Source organism: Neomonachus schauinslandi, chromosome 2 (assembly GCF_002201575.2).
Source record: "Neomonachus schauinslandi chromosome 2, ASM220157v2, whole genome shotgun sequence".
Lineage (NCBI taxonomy): Eukaryota > Metazoa > Chordata > Mammalia > Carnivora > Phocidae > Neomonachus > Neomonachus schauinslandi.
This window is the reverse complement of record NC_058404.1, coordinates 190,927,477-190,947,417: the sequence shown is the minus strand read 5'-3', so window position 1 is coordinate 190,947,417 and position 19,941 is coordinate 190,927,477. Positions and strand designations below refer to the sequence as shown.

The 19,941-nt window shown below is 41.7% G+C and overlaps 1 protein-coding gene across 6 annotated transcripts in view; it reads right to left on the bottom strand.

Annotated features, from left to right (window-relative positions):
* LDB2 (LIM domain binding 2) overlaps positions 1-19,941 on the bottom strand; it is a 387,692-nt gene that overhangs the window by 299,585 nt on the left and 68,166 nt on the right. The gene's annotated exons all lie outside the window — the stretch shown is intronic.

Here is a 19,941-nt window from a genome sequence, read left to right as displayed (position 1 = left end):
CCCGGTAGGCCAACAAAACTCACTCTATATTAGGAAGTGTTCATCGACTCAAGTCACTGGTTGGTCAACCAGATAGATCCTACCCACCATGCTTCACCATGTTTTATCACTTTAAAATCACAACACACACACACACACATGCATATATGCACACACTTGCTTTAGAAATTCTGTCAGATGTTTATGCAGGAGTCCACCCTGTCCTGGGGAGGGAGAGATAGAAAATTATGTTCAGAGTCATGACCGGCTCCCTTGATTGAAGAGAAGAGAAAATCCAGGGTACAGCAGGAGGCAAGCTGAGGCAGTTGGGTATGAGGGGAGGGCTTGAAGTCTGTGATCAATTTCATTCTCGCTGATTCAAGAGGCAATTGGGAGCCACTGCCTACTTCTCAGGAGGGGAAATGCTATGACAGCAATTATGGCAAAGAAAGATGATTCCTCTGACTGTATGTAGAAGCGACTCGAGTAGGAAAAGCCTGCAGAGAGAAAAGGCAGGTGGAACCTATCACCAGACAGTATTCTTAGGACTGTACTATGGGGACACATTATTCTGTGGGTTCGTATGCACTGATTTCTGGCGTGGGAATTTTCCTCCCTCTTCTCACCCACCCTCTCTTCTCTGCCTGACAGCCGGCTCCACGTCAACCACAAAGCCATCTGTGCAGTGTCACAACCTCCATGGAGCTCTCGAGATGGTTATGAGTGTTATCATGACATCTCCCAAACACTTGCTCTGTGACCAGTTGTATAGAGAGATTTCTCCCATGATCCTTACTGTGGCCTGAGGGAGCAGGATTATCACTTACATTTGCCAAGATAAGAAACTGAGTTGCAGTGAAGAAAAGTAACTTTCCTAACATCTCCCAAGTATGGATGGGCTTCGCCATGACTTGAACCCAAGCCTCTCTGGTTTCGGTTCCTGAGCAGACAGTTAATACCCTACTACCTTGACTCCTATTTCCTTAGCCCAAATTAGCCCCTCTTCTCTCTGGCTCCAGAAGATCACTACCATACATCTGTTACAGCTCGTACTGCATATCTTATCATTAATTACCTCATTCCACATCTCTTTCTCCCCTTGAGACTGTGATCTCCTTGAGGGCAAAGACCAAGACTTTCTCATCTCTGTGTCCTCCACATGCCTAGCTCAGTGCCTGGCTCATGGTGAGGACTCAGTGCATGGCAGATGAGAGTATGAATAATGCCCGTCAGGCTGGTCTGATTCTGGGCACCAAGAAGGACAACTGGACACTGGTAATCTGTGGAGCTGGATGTAGATGCGCTGCAGCCTTTAAGGGAGAGCACTGTGACAGAGGATCTGCCTTATGGGTGATTTGGTCTCCACAGATCTGCAAACGCTTTATGCAAAAGTTCATAAGGACTCAGGAAAGAAGACTGAGAAGTCTTAAACCTGAACTCTGAATCCTCAAGGCCATGGAACACCTTCAAGAACTGCACATGGATTTTGGAATTTATAGCTGTTCTGTGTTGAGAGGAGGTGTTGCGTGGGGGTTAAGAACACAGGCTTTGCAGACAAACTGCCTGGATTGGGCTCCCGGCTCCTTCTCTCCCCAGTTACATCACTAAAGGTAAGCTGTGTGATCTCTCCTTGTCTCCACTTTCTCATCTATAAAATCATGCTAATAATTATCCTGTAGCATTGCTTTGAAGATTAAATGAGTTAATATACTAAAAAGACTTAACAAAAGGCTATAAGGTGTTAGCTTTTATTAGCATTTTTCTATTTCAAGTCTCCTGGGCAGAAAGAGCCGTGGATGGGAAGTTAAGAAAGCTGTTTGTTGTCCTGGATCAGTCCCACCCTGGAACCACACTGACAAGTCCTTCTTCCATGGGGTGGTGGCCCTGTTTTAAGTTCTCACCCCTGAGATATAAACCCAAGATATATATGTCATCTCATCGTCCCATCTGTAGAATGGGTTATAAATTCCTGTCTTGTTTACTTCGCAAGGTTAAAACTGAATGTGATCATGCTTTGAAAAATGTAAACAGTTACTGTGTTATTATTATTATTATATTCACAAGTAGAACATTTCAAGAGCCATATGGCCTTAATTAATCATGGCTAATAACGGAAGTCATCCTTTGAAGCAGGAGTAATGCTGGATGCTAAAAATAGCCCATATGCAAGGATGGAATACAATGAAAACTCTCTGAGTATGTCAGAAACAGAACTGTCTTCTGCAGGGATGTGAAGCATGCTTTCACTCATTCTTGCCTTGCTTTACACGTCCCCTTTCTTCTTGCTTTCTTACTATTCCAGCCTTGCCTAGCATAAATTTCCCTGAGGAATAGCTGCTATTGGTGAATCACAGAAGATTATTGGCTGCTTACAGCTAATGAGCTCTTTCATTTGCTACATTGCAGAAAACCCACCAGATCTTTCATTCTGACTCTCATGGACAAGTGAGCTGTAGAGAAATCAAACCCTGCCCCCACTGGTGTCCTCTTGAAATATTATAGTCAGAGAAACTAACTAAATGGCTAAAATATAAGACACAGCTGCCTATCTGCCTCATCCAATCTTGGTTTGTCTGTGTCCTTCAGATATCCATTTATCTATCAACTCCAGCAAATGAGAAATTGCCAAAGAGTTCAAAACATGGCTTAAGTAAATAAATAAAGACTACATAGGAAGTCTCTCTCTTGCTGATGGGGAATTTTCCTCCAGAGTTTAAATATTTACGTTCACCTGCAAAAGGTGAAGGTAGGCTTTCTCCAAAGCATTTTTTCTTCTTCTCCCAATTCCATATGTCAAGGAGTTTCTATGCTAAAAAAAAGAAAAGTATTAGAAAACAGACACCTTTAAATATTCAATGTAGTTTGTATAGTTATTTAAAGAGAAAAATGAAGAAGGAGGAAGAAGAGGAGGAGAAAGAGGAACAGTGAGGGAGAGAGGGAGGGAGGGAGGGAGAGAGTGAGGGAACTCAAGATTCCTGAAGTTAGCAGACATCTCTTTCTTCAAATATGCCTCTCTGGAAAACTCTGGGATCTTTAATTACAGCAAAACACTAGCAGAAACTTCTCTTTGTCTTTGGATCTCAAATGCAACTCTGGATAGAGCTCCCCAAGAGAGTGATAGATATAATTTTATTAGTTTCAGCAAAGCACAGACATAGCTGCTCAGCAAAGACTTTCATAAGAGGCAGAGAGAAGGCGGATAGGGACAAAGTCCTGAGACAAATAGAAGAGCAGGCAGATTTTATTAATGACCAGCGGAACCTGGGAGCCTGAAAGTTTAGTGCAGTTGCCTCTTTTGAGGTCATATTTTAAAAAGAGAAAGAGAACATGAGATGATTATGAACTCTCTTTCAGTATCCCTTAAAACTGCTTAACTGTTCCTGATAACAGGACTTTCAAAGGAGAGACTTAAGACACAGTTTTGATGTAACAACTTTTATGCCAAAATCAGAGGTCCATGGAAGCCCAGAGAAATAAAGGTTGTCAGCATTTAGGGAGTTCTGGCATGGAGATTCCTGACAGAGAGAGAGAGAGAGAGTGGGAGGGAGGGAGGGGGGGTGAGAGGAAGGAAGGAAGGGAGGAAGAATGGAAGGAGGAAAGAAACCCCCATAAATTCTGCTAGCTTAGGGCAGATGGATTGTCTTCCCCACTTGCTAGCAAACTTTGTGAAGTGTTGAAACAATGTATTTTCCCTGTCTATCCTAGGCACTTCAGACAGCAGCATGGGGCAGGTCCTGGTATACACTGAGGCCTAGCTCTCCACAGAAAATTTATGTTCCCTTTGCAAAGTGGGATTGTCACTGGGAGGTGGCTGCCCATCTAGGACTAATTGACAAATCCCTTTTTGCATCTTGTGGTCCTGTTTTAAGTTCAGGATTTTTAAAAGTGGGTGTCTTTCTCTTTCTCTCTTCTCTTTTTCTACTTCCTCAGACTGAAAGTCTCAGATCACTCCGATACTAGAGGATGGCAGAGCCCCAGATGGAAGGAACTTGGATCTCTGAATCATTAGGTGGAGGAAAATCACTCACTGTCCTGAAAGGGCTACATTGAACCATATATTACATGGCCGACACTGACATTTTGAGGTTGGTTTGTTACAGCAACTATCCTTATCCTAACTAATACACTATTTTTGTATATGAACTTGAGTTGTGGCTATTTTTGCTTAGCGTGAAGGTTTAATTCAGTTCGTATAATAAAAACTGTAAAGCAAACCTGTTCAGCAAACGGAGATTGAATGCCAATATTAAAGGCTGTCTAAGAATAAGGGTGAAGAATTGCTGATAAGTTCTCAAGCTTTCTTTGAGATAGAGAAGGGCTGAACATTGGGCAGGCATAGGCATGAATTACTATGCACTGAGACTTTTACGTACCCACTTCACTTTTGAAAGTGGCTGCCCATCACCACTGGCCGTCTCTTTCCTTTGTAGGGATTTACAAAGAGTCTTTGAGCAAAGGACTTTAATCAAGGACAGTGCCTCCAGGGACAGTGACTACAGTCCTTGCACCTAGACCACGTCAGTGCTCCTGCTTTGGGAAATGATCTAAAGCCTCTGCTGGCCTGTCAAAAAAAAAAAAAAAGAACTACATGGGAATCGCTGATAAACTGGTATTGATTTTCACAGATCACCCTTGTCAAAAGGATTTATTGATGTGTCAATGCGTGTTGTCGAGAGGATCATAGCAGGATGGCTTTGAAGGATTTATAAGAAATCTACAGGCTTTAATACACTTGGCGGTATATAACTAACAAGTACTGCACATATCGATTCTTGTCATGTGGTCAATGCAATCTTTAGCCCACTAATTGTCAGTATTGACAAACAGTTCATGATCTAAATGAGCAGCTGGACATCCGTTCTGAGCAGAACATTTCCAAATGGCGTTTTCCTTGCTGTTCTCAGCCTAATGTTGGCGCAGTCTTGCAGGTAATCGGCTGTAGGCCGAGAGAAACGTGTGGCAATTAATTCTTCCTTGCTGTCAAATGTCACTCTAAGTAGAGAGAAGGGAGGCAGGGCGAACCTGGTCAGAGCGCACAAGGCTGGAACCTAGTTCCACGACACATACTGAGCAATAACCTTCCAGGCCCATCTCAAATGCCACTTCCCAGGAAAAACCTTCCAAAAATCACACCATACATGGGGTTTCTAACACTTCAAACCCTATAGTATTCCCGGCAATGAATTCCACGTTATCTACGTGGAACCTTATTCATTTATATATGTTGAATTGAATTTATCTTTTATGTTATGACTAAATCTTATTTTTTTCAATGATAGACAAGCTCTTGAAATTTGGGAGAAAGATACAGGATTTCGGTGTAGATCTCAATGAAAAGATGATGAAGGCTATTAATGGTTTCCCTGGAAAGATTTACAGTTGAATTTTAAAAAGGCTTTCTGGGCTCCACAGAACGTCTAAGGAGTCCATGAACCCCCAAAACAAATACAATCAAACCCAGGATCAGATTCCAGTTCCATTATGTCCCAGATATCTGACCTCCAATAAATCTCTTAATCTGTCAATCTACCCATCCTTAATACAAGAATAATCATTTACAGCATAGGTATCTTGCAAGGATGAAGTAGACTGATCCAAGGGATGTGTTTTGCACATAGTATCTACTCCAAAAAAATTACTGGTATCATTGAAAAAAAATTTTTTAAGATTTTATTTATTTATTTGACAGAGAGAAACACAGCGAGAGAGGGAACACAAGCAGGGGGAGTGGGAGTGGGAGAATCAGGCTTCCCGTGGAGCAGGGAGCCCAATGCGCAGCTTGATCCCAGAACCCTGGGATCATGACCTGAGCCGAAGGCAGACGCTTAACTGACTGAGCCACCCAGGCGCCCCCGCTCCTTCTTTCTGGAAACTTCTAATCTGTTTCTGTAACAAACACGGTCCTGGTTTCTTTTTCTTTTTCTTTTTTTGTTAATTTTTATTTATTTGACAGAGAGGGAACACAAGCAGGGGGAGTGGGAGCAGGAGAATCAGGCTTCCCGAGGAGCAGGGAGCCTGATGCGTGGCTTGATCCCAGGACCCTGGGATCATGACCTGAGCCGAAGGCAGATGCTTAAGGACTGAGCCACCCAGGCGCCCCGAAGATTTTTTTTTAAGATTTACTTATTTATTTGAGAGAGAGTGAGCACATGTTGTGTGGGAAGAGGCAGGGGGAGACAGAGACAGAGAGAATCTCAAGGAGATTTCCCACTGAGCGCCAAGCCCAACACAGGACTCAATCTCATGACCCTGAGATCATGACCTGAGCCTAAATCAAGAGTCGGACACTTAACCGACTAAGTCACCCAGGCGCCCCTCATTAAACATTTCTGAGTTCATTTTTTTTCCTTCATGTAGTAAACATTTGTTGAACACTAATCAGGAGTCAGGTATGGACATAATTGCTATGTCCCATGCCATCCAAATCCAGCAGAGCCCCTTGCTTGCCATAGCTGCTCAATTAATGCTTTTTAATAGGTTGATTGAGATCCTTACCACTGGATAGAACAGCTGTTAAATCATTCCACTATATTATTTTATTTTTTTTATTATTTATTTTTATTTTTATTTATTTGAGACAGAGAGAATGAGAGACAGAGAGCATGAGAGGGAGGAGGGTCAGAGGGAGAAGCAGACTCCCCGCCAAGCAGGGAGCCGGATGTGGGACTCGATCCCGGGACTCCAGGATCATGACCTGAGCCAAAGGCAGTCGCTTAACCAACTGAGCCACCCAGGCGCCCTCCACTATATTATTTTAATCAATCATTCAAACATGGCTATTGACTAAACTTTTTAATCCTCTGTTATAAGCCGCTATTGTGTACTCATTAAACTTGAAATAAATCTTTTAGAGAAAGGGTATTTATCATATTTTCTATGGTGATCATCCAATTTGTTATTTCTATGGAATGATACACTTTTTTTAAAGATTTTATTCATTCATTTGACAGAGAAAGAGGAGAGCACACAAGCAGGGGGAGCGGCAGGCAGAGGGAGAGGGAGATGCAGGCTCCCCACCAAGCAGAAAGCCTGATGTGGGGCTCAATCCCAGGACCCTGGGGTCATGGCCTGAGCTGAAGGCAGACGCTAAACCGACTGAGACACCCAGGCGCCCCTCTATGGAATGATATATATTTTTTAAAGATTTTATTTATTTGACAGAGAGAGACAAAGCGAGAGAAGGAACACAAGCAGGGGGGAGTAGGAGAGGGCGAAGCAGGCCTCCCACCGAGCAGGGAACCTGATGAGGGGCTCGATCCCGGAACCCTGGGACCACAACCTGAGCCTAAGGCAGACGCTTAACCGACTGAGACATCCAGGCGCCCCAGGAATGATATATTTTTAAATTCAGTTTTCCATCCCTAAATGTATACTTGCTACCCCTTAAACATATAAATTTAATTTAACAGAATAACCATTTCATTTACATTATAAGGCAGACACATATCGACTTATATATAGATCTGCTGTAAAACATTTTGTTCTCCATTGGGGAAGAGTGTTGTAAAAATGTACTTAGTAAGTGCAGGTAGAAAGAGTGAAGCCAGAATATGTATACTTGATCTATGAAAGTGCTTTTCTAAACTTGGAAGACTGGCCATACAGACACAAAGAATATTGTTTTATTCTAGTCAATAAAATTATCAGGGCTCTTTCATCGGCTTATGGAAATCTTTCCAATTATCTTTATCAATTATTTTCCTTTTAAGCTCCCAATCACGTGCCATCATGCCTTCATCTTTATTTTGCTGATGGGGACACTGGTATTTTCACAAATAATCTGAAACTCTATCACCTAGATGAATTCTTCTGTCCCATCTTCTATAATTTCTCACTGTATGTTCTGATAATTGAGGTTTAGCACATTGACATTAGCAAGGCATAGGGCCCTGTGTGTCTGGAGACAATGATGGACACTCGGTTGTCAGAGATGTAGCTTCTTAAGGAAGTGATATCCTGTCTGATCTTACAAATGTCTCCTATGTCCAATTATCACCAGCCATTTGGGTGAGTGACAAGATATCAAGGGGAAATTCTTTCCAGATCAGTTTCACTCCCTCTATCCTTCCCTTTCCTATGAACACAGGAAGGGCCCCTTATTAGGATCTAAGAAGCATGACATTAACTTTGTGGTTGCAGTTAAAATTTTAATATAACCACTGCTCGTTTGGTTTCCCCCAAATCCAAATCTGATCATCTGCCCACCAGAGGAATTACAAATCTTCTTTGACCCAGGGTTTAGTCTCTTACAGTCCTACACCTCTGACCCTCAAGGGAAAAACAAGAGCAAAAATGATAAGTACTTAAGACTGAAATCAATAAATGATATATATATTTATAAAATTAGGGAGAAAAACTTAAGAAAAGGTAATATTCTGAAGTCTTTGGCTTTGAAAAATAAGTTGATCATGAGCTAGGATTGGGAAGATTAATTAAAGGGAACAAAGCATAAAAATACTATGATATTTCATATTTCATTATTATGAAAATGCACAACAATAATTGCATTCACCAGAAGCTTTCTTCCTAGAAACACTAAATATTATGCCTACATTTCCTCATTAATCTTCTTCATAATCTGGCAAGATGGTTAAAAAGCAAAAATTAACATTCAAATTTTACCAGCGGGCTATAGAGTGTAGATGATGACGTTGATGGCAGATACTTCTGACTCTTCTGTGTGCCTCAGTTTACTACTTATAGGATAAGAATATTCATAGTATTTTACGCAGAGGGTTATTGTGAGGATTACAGGAATAAGAACACAGAACAAGCTTAGATAAGATCCCAACACATAGTAAAGACTCAGTAAATGGGCGAGGATATTATTACTATTAGAATACAGGATATGCAAACAAGAGAAAGGCACCTTCACATTTCCTCTGGAGCCTCAACAGGCAAGACAGGAATAACCCTCTCAATTCCATTCTGCAACCACCTACTCAACAATGGCACTGCAGAATGCACCAAAAACCCATAAAAAGAGTATTCTCCATTTATATAGCATTTCTCATTTATAAAGCACTTCTAGGTATATTCTCTTCTATGACCCTTGCAACCATCCTGTAAGGTTTATAGAGAAGCCAAGGTTATTACATTTAATAAGTGAGAAAACAAAGAACCAGAGAGGATAAATGACACACCCAAGGTCACCAGCCAGTTAGAAGTCAAGACAAATTCAAAACCAATTTCATTACCTTGGAGTTACCTGCAATGAGTATCTCTGGGCTTTTTTCCCCCCCTACACATACTGACATACTGATCTTCCTAATAGAACTTTGATTTCCTTCTGGAAAATTAGCCCACTTTGATGGCCTGGTTTGATGGTAAACCACACCACCTATGGGAGCTGAGAGACTCCTTCAGGCTACTCTTTCAGGTCTCTCCTCTTCCTGCCTCAGTGCAGCTATGTGTCAGTAGGGAGGCCTAGATCTGAACGGTCCAATGCTCTCTCCTATGACTCTGAATTTTAAATAGTCAGAAACAAAGTCGGAAGAACGAGTGGTTTCAATCCAGTGATTGCAACTGGATGACAGTATGACATCATTTCCGCTGCTAATATCCGATGGAGTCTACCGGCCCAGCTCTCCTAAGCCTGATTCCTCCGCCTCCCTGACCATGCTCCGGCAATCCCTGCAACCCTCCAATAAATTATCTCCTCACTTAAGTTAACAAGAGTGGCAACCTGTTTTCTACAACTTGAGAGCCCAAGCTGATGCAACAATGCCATCCCTTTCTTTCTCTCATCCATTCTATCAACAGACACACTGAGAACTTAACAATTTATCAGAGAACTTATCATCTGCCATGCTAGGAATTATGGTCTGGAATATAATCAGGATGAAAAAAAAATGTAAGCATCTAAGTGAGTTAAATCAAAACATAATAATAAAATATGATGACATGCCACAGTCATCATACACAGGAATACAAAGAGATGGGCATCAGAAAACAGGCAGATCAGAGTTAACTAGAGAGAGAACAAAGGCTTCCTGCAAGGAAGAGTTTCACCTGCGTCCTGAAAAATGAGCAGGATTTGCAACGCATTCAAACATGCAGTATCTAATACTGGGAAGAAAAAAATGTTGGTGCTCCATTCAAAAGCAAATTTATTTTCCTTCTAAGAAGCAATGACGGATTTATGGAGAAGAAGAAGATGTGGGGAAATACAATTCTATATATTTGGATCATTAAAATGTATTATTTAGCATTTGTTCATATCAAGCCTGAAAATTATCACAGAGCAGGAGAACAGGAACTTTAATAAACATTTGTAATTGCAAGTCCAAAGCAAAGTATTATGTTCTTTATTGCAGTCATCAGATTTATCACTGGGATGAGTGTAAAATCCTGCTGGGTTTAGAACCAGACTTTCCAACTAAAAACTATAATTATACTATATTGGTCAGCACTCTAACCAGACCAAATTCTTCAGATTCAAAAATCACCTCTAAATTATCCCTCACATGAGTGACATCTTTGGAGGCAAAGAAGCATAGAAGACCCTCCTTTAGTTGTTTTTCCTATGTTCCAAAGTGTTTCCATTACCCAAAAATTGTCACTAAGGTCTTAAGTACCTCTGAATTTTTGTTGAAGCTAAATAGAATAAATCCAAAAGGTTTTATGGTATTTACTGAAATCTATTATCCCTTCCAGCAAATCTCCATTTTTCCCAAAGCCTGTTTTGTAAGATCCCCTTACCACAGGGCCTTTGTACAGGCTACAGTTTCTGTCTAAACTGCCCTTCCCTAGGGGTGCCTGGATGGCTCAGTCAGTTACACATCCAACTCTTGATTTCAGCTCAGGTCATGATCCCAGGGTTGTGGGATTGAGCCCCCCATCAGGCTCTGTGCATAGCAGGGAGTCTGCTTGAGATTCCCTCTCTCTCCATCTCACACTGCCCCTCCCCCCCTGCATGCGCGCCCTCTCTCTGTCAAATAGGTAAGTAGCAGAGGAATGAAACTGGACCATTTTCTTGCACCATACACAAAAATAAACTCAAAATGGATGAAAGACCTAAATGTGAGACAGGAATCCATCAAAATCCTTGAGGAGAACACAGGCAGCAACCTCTGTGACCTCGGCCACAGCAACTTTTTGCTAGACATGTCTCCAAAGGCAAGGGAAACAAGGACAAAAATGAACTATTGGGACTTTGTCAAGATAAAAAGCTTTTGCACAGCAAAGGAAACAGTCAACAAAACCAAAAGACAACTGACAGAATGGGAGAAGATATTTGCAAATGTCTTATCAGATAAAGGACTAGTATCCAAAATCTAGAAAGAACTTATCAAACTCAACAACCAAAGAACAAATAATCCAGTCAAGAAATGGGCAGAAGACATGAACGGACATTTCTCCAAAGAACACATTCAGATGGCCAACAGACACATGAAAAAATGCTCAACATCACTTGGCATCAGGGAAATACAAATCAAAACCACAATGAGATACCACCTCACACCAGTCAGAATGGCTAAAATTAACAAGTCAGGAAACAACAAATTTTGGCAAGGTCGCAGAGAAAGGGGAACCCTCTTACACTGTTGGTGGGAATGCAAGCTGGTGCAGCTACTCTGGAAAACAGTATGGAGGTTCCTCAGAAAGTTGAAAATAGAGCTACCCTACAACCCAGCAATTGCACTACTGGGTATTTACCCTGAAGATACAAATGTAGGGACTCGAAGGGGCACCCACACCCCGTGTTTATAGCAGCAATGTCCATAAGAGCCAAACTATGGGAAGAACCCAGCTGTCCATCGACAGATGAATGGATAAAGATGTGGTGTGTATGTACAATGGAATATTACTCAGCCATCAAAAAAGTGAAATCTTGCCATTTGCAACAAGGTGGATGGAACCAGAGGGTATTATGCTAAGAGAAATAAGTCAATCAGAGAAAGGCAATTATCATATGATTTCATTCCAACGTGGACTTTAAGAAACAAAACAGGATCACAGGGGATGGGAGGGAAAAATAAAACAAGATGAAATCACAGAGGGAGACAAACCATAAGAGACTCTTAACCATAGGAAACAAACTGAGGGTTGCTGGAATGGAGGGGGGTGGGGAGATGGGGTAACTGGGTGATGAGCATTAAGGAAGGCACATGATGTAATGAGCACTGGGTATTATATACAATTGATGAATCACTGAACTCTACCTCTGCAACTAATGATGCACTATATGTTAATTAATTGAATTTAGATAAGAAATAATTATTAAATAAATTAGGTAAGTAAATCTTTTTTAAAAGTTGAAAAAATAAACTGCCCTTCCTACCCCTTTTCTTCCTCCCTCTGTAACCTATCCTTCAAGCCTCAAGTCAAGCATCATCTTTTTAAAGATTTTTTTTTTTTATTTGAGAGAGAGAATGAGAGACAGAGAGCACGAGAGGGAAGAGGGTCAGAGGGAGAAACAGACCCCCCGCTGAGCAGGGAGCCTGATGTGGGACTCGATCCCGGGACTCCAGGATCATGACCTGAGCCGAAGGCAGCCGCCCAACCAACTGAGCCACCCAGGCGCCCAAGCATCATCTTTTTAGAGAAGAGCCCCTTTAGAAGCCCTTCAATTAAAAAAAAAAAGAAGCCCCTTGGGCGCCTGGGTGGCTCAGTTGGTTAAGCGACTGCCTTCGGCTCAGGTCATGATCCTGGAGTCCTGGGATCGAGTTCCGCGTCGGGCTCCCTGCTCAGCAGGGAGTCTGCTTCTCCCGCTGACCCTCTTCCCTCTCGCGCTATCTCTCATTCTCTCTCACTCGAATAAATAAATAAAATCTTTAAAAAAAAAAAAAGAAGCCCCTCAATATTAGATCCTGGTTGCCTTTCTCATAGCTCACTTTGCTTTTCCCTCATAAGTGAGAAAGTTATGATTATATATTGGCATAATTATTTGATTAACGATTCTCCCCAGCTGGACTGAACAATTTAGAGAGCAGTGACTATGAGTTGTTATTCCATTGTGTCAGTTTTATGGAAGGAATGCATCAATGAACAAATAGAGAGTTCTAACATATCTGCTTTAAAATCCTACCACTTCCAAAGACAATGCAAATGCCCTATATGTGGAGATGGATGAAATCTGTTTTCCTTTATTCAATGTATTTTTCCAAAGTTCAAAAATGTCTTTGTCATGGATCACTTTTTGCCAATTATATCTCGATTTGTAACTCTGATGACAGCTTGTTAACTCATCCTGTTTTCTCTTTTTTGTCCTTCACAGAAAGAAGGGCACAGCCAAATCTGATTCTCAAATGTACAAACTCTCATAGGCTTCTATTTTTCTTTCTCTTTATGTACGCACTCTCAATTTCTGATTTCCATCTCTAATTTTTACAGATTTTGTTTACATATCCGAAGTCATACATACCATCCCAAGGAGATACACTGACTCCGTCTTCTGTAGGACATCTGCACCCTAGACGTACATTTATTCTTGCACCCATCACCCTGTATTATTCGTGTTGGCTTCCATCTGCATTGCCTACAGGACTGTGAGCCCCTTATAGGGAGGGACAGGCCATATTTGCCTAGGAATTCCTATTTTTGAGCACCGTGCCTGGCGTGAGACACACCTCCAGTAAATATTTGTTCAACTGAAATGGTTCAAGTCATTTTTTTGGAAAGGATTGCTCTATCGGCAGATCCAATTCAAAATCTTGAACTTGACTGTGTTTAATCTTACTGTTTCATTTTCTTTCCAGCTCACTTTCCTACTCCTTCCGGATATTGAGATGTAATCCCTGTTTTCTCCTGTCTTCTACATAATTTGATGTCACGAATATGATTAATGTGCTACTCAACCTCTTGCCCACATCACTGATAACAACGTTAAAGAACAGTGGACTTGTTACTAAATGCCACTCCAGCAAATGGCATGTCTCTCTGCCCCTTGTTTACAATTCTTAATCTCTTTTAGGTTCCATGGGGATATCCATTTCTATGACCAGTTTGAATTAATTTTGCAAGTCAGATTTCAAGAGATCTGAAGAGCCAGAACAAAGGCCCGTTAGGCAGGACCAAAAGCAGTACCAGCTGATCCTGAGCTGTAGGCTAAATCGACATTCAAACCAAATGTGTATTTTCCTGCTCTAGAATAATCGCACAGATTTGTATAGCACTTTCTGTGTCTAGGGCCCTGTTCTAAGAATTTTATATGTGCTGGTATTAACCAGAGCAACCATATGAGGTAGATACTACTATTATCCCCATTTCACAGATGAGAAAACTAAAGCACAACGAGAGATTCAGTAGCTAGTGCCAGGATTCAAGGGAGGTGGTCTTGCTGCAGGATTTGTGCCAAGCTAAGCTGGTTCTAGGAAACTTGAACTTCTTTGTAACCACTCAATGTGTTCTGGTTATCCATGGTCGCATTTAAAAAATACCCTCAAACATGATGCTTAAACAACAGCCATTTGATCAGAGCTCATAATTTTGCATGTCAGTGGTTTAGCGAGGTGAATCTCTACATAGGACCAAAAGGGTTCAAATGGGGTGGTATTCAGCTGGAGACCAGGTTAATCCGGAGGGTCCCTGAGACTTTACCACCTGCCTGGCACCTTGATGGGGACAGCTGAAAGCAGATCCGTGCTGAGATCCTCTTCTTCTCCACGGAGTCATGGGGCCTCTCCACATCGTCCCTTAGCAGGGCAGTCACGCTTCCCAAGAATGACTCAGTGCTCTGAGGGACCAAGGTGAAAACTGTTGGTCCACTTCGCGACCAGGTCCAGAATTGGCACAGCGTCACCTCCACAATGGATCCCCGACTAATACAGTCCCAGGCTGGCGTGAATTCAAGAAGAGGGGAAACGGACCCCACCTCTCCATAGCAGAACTGTAGCCAGCTCAGTTTGCCACATCGAGTATTATAAAGACAGTGGGCTTTTAGGCAGTTGAACCAAAATACAATATTATGTATTTTACTTCCTATTTTTCATTCTTTCTTTTTAAAATTAACATTATTTCTTAGAAAGTAAGGTGGAAAAGCAGGAGCCAAGAATTCTATCAGGCATTTTTATCGAAGTTGTTTCAATAAGCACCTAACTGAGCTATGTCGAGGCTCATTATGGTGAGAGCTTAAGTCCCTGCATAAAAAATGAGTACAGCAAGGCTCAGAGAGGTTAAGGAATGTGCCCACTGGGGACTTGGACTTAAACCCAAGAAATAGGTTGTATTTTTCTTTTTAATTAAACTGTAGCTGCTTCTTATGATTTTATAGGAACATTGATTGGAGCGAAAGAGAAGACACAGTGTATGTCTTAGTGACACACACACAGCTTAGTGACAGGGTTATTTGAATTTGGTATGAACTGAGCAATGTCGCTTCCCTCCCAGCACCTTTGTCTTCCCAATTTGTAAAGTGGATGACTTGAGCCAGATTAGTGTTTTCTAAACTAATGTGTCTTGAAATCAGTGTACAAAAGCAAAATCAACATTTTTTTTAAGTGAAGTAGTATAAAATAAAAAATAGAACATATCTTATGTAGGTAAGGGGAAAACTGTATCTTTGGTTTCAGTTATGGTTGCCTATTTGCACGTGTGTGTGTGTGTGTGTGTGTGTACTAGGTCATACCAAAAAATGTATTTCTCACTGTAGATGATAGAAGAATTTGAAAGCCCCTGGGTTAAGTGACCTTTTATGATTCTTTCCCAGATCAAAAAGCTATGGTTCTGGGAATGGTCATGATTTCAACCATCATTTTATATAAAACACTGACTGTAGCCAACTTGCTTTGAGTAAGATGCTGAATAAAATGACTATTTGTTAGAATATACTTTACATACTTATCAGCTCATGTATTATTATTCAAACTCAAAAAATCTTCTCTACTTTAGGTCAAATTTTGTTTAAAAAAAAAAAAAGCTTTCCCTGTACCCAATCTTCGTGCCCTCAGGGCAAAAAAATTTCTGCCAGCAAATATTCCCAAGCCCTAGCTCACACATTCTGTATTCATCTCAAGCAGTATTTTCTTTAAATGAAATTTTGCTACCTCTAGAAATTAAACCTCAAGAGAATCTCTTAAAACACAATGTGAGCAATAACATATTGATGCTAAATTAATTCAGAGGATACAATCTGCAGAATTAAAGAAGTGATTTGGGGATACAAGTGTCGAATTTGGGGAGTGGGTAAAGCGAAGGAACCTTAAGTTTCCTTTTATGTTGAAATTCCATGATTCAACAGTTCTACAAACGTTGACAGGCACATATCCTGAAGTGTTAAGAGTCAACATGAGGGCGCCTGGGTGGGTCAGTTGGTTAAGCGACTGCCTTCGGCTCAGGTCATGATCCTGGAGTCCCTGGATCGAGTCCCACATCGGGCTCCCTGCTCGGTGAGGAGCCTGCTTCTCCCTCTGACCCTCCCCCCTCTCATGTACTCTCTCTCTCTCATTCTCACTCTCTCAAATAAATAAATCTTCAAAAAAAAAAAAAAAGAGTCAACATGAATTGTGGATGACCTTGTTTCTCTGATCCGCTGGATTCCATTGGCTAGAATATGGGGCCTGGTCTTTTTTTTTTTTCTCTCAAATATAAAATAATGCAGACTTTTCCCTGTGTATTTGGCCAACAAGCAAGATACATGTTTTACTCTAAATGCAAAGGCACTTTATGTTAGAAAATATTGAGTTCCTAAACTTCTAGAAATTGGTACTCAGTAAACAGTACCCGAGGAATAAAACTGAAATGGTCTTTGGGGAAAATATATAATACCGTTTGCTCAAAAAATTTAGAAATGACATCACAAATATCATCTTCATTTTTTTCTGATCTTAATTTTCACATAATAATATATTTATGGGGCACTTCACTATCTTCAAGTCACTTTTGCATTCATTTATTCAAAAATATTTATTAGGTACCAAGTTTGTGGCAGGCACTGCTCTTGGCAATGGTGAACCAGACAAGGTCTCCTGGAGTTTACAGCTCAGCAGAGGGGGATACTAGATCATTGCAAATTGCAGTAATGTTATGAAAAAGAAAAACAGCTTCTGATCATCAGTGATGACTTCAGATGTGCAGGTCAAGGGAACCTCTAAGGAAATGACATTTGAGCTGAAATCTGAAAGGCAGGAAGGAGTGAGCTCCGTGGAAACGTGAGGGCAGAGTTTTCCTGGCAGTGAACTTGCTGGGGCAAAGACCCTCCAGAGGAAACAGTCCTGGAGCTGAGCAACGGGAAGGCAGAGAATAAAGAACCTCACATACCCAACACTTTCTTTCCATGCATAAGAAAGCTTGTTCTTAAGCCTTCTAACCCCAATCCCTGACATCTCAAACACAAGAGAGGCTTGAGAAAAAATACAGTAAAATTTTGGGGCGCGGTACACATTCAAAATAGTCTGATAGTTTTTAACTCTTATTCATTTTTAAAGTCACTTTAGGACAAAGATCAGACTGATAATGTCGGATTGTATAGGAATCTTTTTCTTTCCCTGAAGCCTGATTTCTCCAAATGCCAACTTTCCATTAACATGGTCTTGTCACATTCTAAATATTTACAGCTTTTTTTACTTCTTAATCATTTGATAATTTAAAAATGGGTTGACTAATCACCAAAAGCTTTACAGCTGCAAAAGAAAAAAAAGTCTATTTTTGTGAATGTGTAAAACTGGAGTGGATTTTCCCCAAAATATTTCACCCATGTGGCACCATCCCCATTCTCCTCCATCAGTCACTCCTCCCCCTCATTCTGAGGACTGGCAGCAGGGGGATCGATGTGAGGGAAAAGGCACTGACGGAGCGGGCCTGGGGCTTCGAGTGCCCAGCTTCAGTATCCCAAGCGCTGGTTTTGTTTTTGTTTTTCAAAAAGGCTGAAAATAGACCACAGCCTTTCAAGCCACTGGCCTTTGACATGGAATATTTGAAATAATTCTATCCTTGGTACGTGAAAATGGAAGCCATTCCGATGTGTTTTTTTTAAAAAAAAAATAAAGAACTTATCGGTAAAAATCACCGGGCAAATTGTTCAAGTTCTCTGAGGCTCACTTCCTAGAACAGTGACACTCACGCCTCTGTTATCAAATAATGGAATGTTAGAGCAGGAAGCAAAGAATCCTACACCTCATCTCTGTCCTGAGGCTTTGGACAGGACGTTCGCTCTCCCTGGAATATTCTGGCTCACTCTTTTCACCTGACAGCCCTTTAAAGAGCTTTCAGGTGAAGTGGCTTTGGCCCCCAAAGAGACCTAGACTCAAACCTCAGCTCTTACTTATGACTTTGGGGCTCGTTTGTAAAATGGGCCTGAAGATGACTTATTTGGATTGTAAAAAAGGAAATGTTAAATGAGACGAGCTATGTATAATTGTCGTGTACAGCTGAGCTGCCGTCTCTGCCTAGGATTGGCCCTCTGAATATTAACAATTATTTTTGCAATAGAGGCTTTTTACTCTGGAATCAGAAGGCCTGGTAGTTAGTGGGTTAATAGAGCATTGGTTAAAGTAGATGTAGCACGGCCTTCTAGCCCCGAGCTTTGGGCAAGAACCAGTATGTTCCACAGAGGGAAGGAAGCAGGTCAGCTAACCTAGGGAGCGTGGTAAGTGGGGGGATGTCTTAAGATCTTCCACTATATTTTTTTCAGGCCTCAGTTGAATATTTTCTCGGGATCTTCCCATACCCTCTAGGTAATCTTAGTACTCTCTGGCTCCTATACTAACAACTAGTCTTTACTGAGCACATATTACATGCCAGGTAATACTGTGTGTATTTCACACCAGCCCAGTAAATAGGTGTTGGTGTTTTCTTTCAAGATCACACAGCTGGTAATGTCAGTGTGGCTATGACACCAGACCCAGTCTAGCTCCAGACTTCGAGTAGGTAACGCCATGCTGTCTTAGTGACCTATCACACCCACCTCTGTCGGGATCCTCGGCACACCTGATCTAGGCCCACTTCGTCTGTCTTCCTGGGCAGCTGAGCTCCACCAGTGAGAGTCACCACAGAATCCGATACATAACAGGTGCTCAACACATTTGAGGTTTCCAAACCCCCATTTTCACCCCAATCAGAGAGTGGCGTCAGGAGAGGTTTAGTGACCTGCCCCATGGGCAACGCCAATCTTAGAACACAGGTCTCGCTCCGCAACCACTTTCTAGTCACCTCGTCAAGCTATGGCTTGTGTTGGTTTCCTTGCTCAACATCTTCCTATTCATTTGACAGCATCTTGTCTCTGAAGTCCCCGCCCCAGTCCCACCCCTGGCCAGGTCTTAGATTCTGTTTCCCTGAACCTGATTTCCATCTATGATACAATGAGAGTTTTAAGTACATTAAAAAAAAAAAGGTGTTAATACTAAAACCTCCAGAAAGAAAACACAGAAGCCTGGCCCCCCGCAAGCCCCCATCTGTACGAGCAATCACACCGGCGCCCACCGTACCAGGCTTCCTAACGACCCCTCTGGCTGAGGTCCCACAAAGCCAGACCCTTGAACCAAAAAAGAAAAACAAATGAATAAATAACTAGCTCTGCTGATTAGCAAGGTACTGCAGCTGCCAGCAAAACCTCCCACATCCAACTTACCTCGTATCATCATCGCTGATGTTTGTTTCGTCTTCCAGCCGAGATGAAGAGAGAACTGAATTGTGCTTCTAGTGTACAATCTTACCTAATTACGCCAGCTGATCACGTAAAAGTAATGTTTGCACACAGATCGGGAAGATGCTTACAAGAACCAGCTGGTTGATAAAGGCTATAAGTGAGGATTTGATTCCTTTTCAAAGAAGTGTTAACTATTTACATCTGTCTTTAAACACGGCACCACACCACCAGTGACCATGTGGGGCTGTGAAGGTGTGCTGTGCTCGAGTTCCACGGGGTGGGCAAACAGGAGCGAAGGAACGCCCCAGGGTAACAAGTGTAACACCATCGTTCACCACCTAGGACACCGTGGGAAGGAGGACTGACTACTGCCTTTTGATTTTAGACACAAATGAAAGATTAATGAAAGTTACTGGGAGAGAATGTGTGTGTGTGTG